The sequence below is a fragment of the Belonocnema kinseyi genome, chromosome 8 (assembly GCF_010883055.1).
Source record: "Belonocnema kinseyi isolate 2016_QV_RU_SX_M_011 chromosome 8, B_treatae_v1, whole genome shotgun sequence".
In the NCBI taxonomy this organism is placed as follows: Eukaryota; Metazoa; Arthropoda; class Insecta; order Hymenoptera; family Cynipidae; genus Belonocnema; species Belonocnema kinseyi.
Genome location: NC_046664.1, coordinates 64,055,763 through 64,057,978, shown reverse-complemented (window position 1 = coordinate 64,057,978; position 2,216 = coordinate 64,055,763).

Genomic DNA, 2,216 nt, shown 5'->3' with positions numbered 1-2,216 from the left:
AGATTGTAAAGCAAAAGTTAATCTCCTCTCACGATTCTAAGAATGCATAGAGAAGTAAGTGTTTAGTTTTATGGTTTTGGTGTGAAGTGACGAATGCTATGACCTGGAGTACAGGGCTGACTGTTTTAAAAAGGGCATGAGTGGGACATTTTTATGACCTAAGTCTAGGACCTTAGTCGACAGTCGTTTTGCTTCACTCATATGAATTAGACGTACCTTTCTTCTGCAATTTGAATAAACTGTTTGTCTATAGAATCAAAACGCAGTATTTTTATCTCTTGAAATAGAGCAATTTCCCATAGCAATATTGTCTTTTTTATAACTTCATTTACCAAATTTAAAATTGTTTGATTTGGAACGTTTTCAATTCAAAATCGTTATGCATATATTTTTTATTTTAAAAGCTTTTAATTCAAAATTATTAATTTTTGCTTCAACATCTCTACATAATATATAAAATTTTGCTTCATAATGGACTTTTAAGCCATATATAAAAAGTGTGATGGAACTATATCTAGCATACATTGGTTGTGAAAAACCTGATTAGTTGCGGAACTGCCTGAAATGAAGTAATTTCAAGACATATTTAGAAGTACTCAGAAAAAAAATAAACTGAAAAAAAATGTTTATTGATCATTTTTATTTGTATTAAAAATTATTTTTACCCCCCCAATTTAAAAACTGCATGTGTGCATAGAACGAGATTGATGATTCTAGTTATTTAAATTTGTTATGATAGGAAAGAAAAATCTGGTAATGTAAACATATCCAGGTATATCATAAACTACTACTGATTCTTTCTGTACATATTGGAGTCGCTATGTTTATATTTCTAATGTTTGTGAATGAGAATCGAGAAACGTAAACCAAGCATTATTGCTAGTTACTAATTTAATTTTGATTTTTTAAAAAGAGCAAAATATATAATTTATTGTTTCGAAAACTTAAAAACTCTTCATAATTCAAAATTTGTTTATTAATGGAATTTCAAAATGATAATATTTATATGCCAGTAAATAAAAATGTAAAAACTATGTATTGCATATACTATTAGTTATTAATTTAATTTTAATTTTGAAAAAAGAGCAAAATGTATTACTTATTGTTTCAAAATTTTTTTAAACTGCTGATATCACATATTTCTTAGAATATTGATTTTTAAATCGTTAATATTTGTAATTTTATCAAATAAAATCGTAGACACTATGCAGTGCATATACAGTGTGTCCCATATTTATAGGGCCACCCCATTTTTTAAGGATAATTTTTTTTTCTATTGAAACAAAATGCACCAAATATTTTGAGTGGATAAATGAGTCGAATTAACGATTTTTCCTAAAATATAGAGCTCGCAATTCCATTCGTTCATTTATTTGGACATTTTGTCGAAAAAATAGGTGTCCCAAATTAATAGGGCTACTAAAAAAAACTTCAATTTTTTGAAGAATAATAAATAATTCGTAAAATAATGCAATTTAAAATTTATAATATTAAAATTTTACTTCTTACATGCCATAAACATATACATATTTATGAATAAAAACTAAATATTGTGCGTGAATTCCCAAAGTAATTTACAGTTGTGTTTTTCTTTTAATTTAAATTTTTCCCGAGGATTTTTCACATACATACTTTCCCACATACATTCTTTTTGGGGATTATCGACGTATTTTTCCTATTTTAAAAGTGTATATTCGCACAATATGTTCGAAATAAATATTTCTCCTATTTTTATTGCGGGGATCCGCGTAAGTAGCGGGAGTTCCCGGGTTTTTCTCGCTTTACCTGGCATGCACATATGTATACTCCTGGTATAAATAGGCTTCCGAATGCATTTCTGGCTAGTTAAATTGTGCTTGTGCGTTAATAATATTCGAGGTAACAAAACAAATATGGGAAGAGGGAAAGCATTGTCTGCAGAAGAAAAGGCGTCAATTGATGCGTATGCAAAATGTGGGAAATCACAACGTGAAATAGCGAAGCTTATAAACCGATCGAGAAATGTTATTTACCTGTATATAAAGAATAGAAGTAATCAAATAGTGAAGAAGAAACGTGGATCACGGCCAAAGCTCTCAGATCGTGACAAACGAAAAAAAGTCGCCGCCGCCTCACAAACAACTAAGGGATGCAGAAGAATAAAAAATGATGTGGCTCCTCAAGTGTCCAAAAGTACAGTGCATCGAGTATTGAAGGATTCCCCTAATTTAGTATGT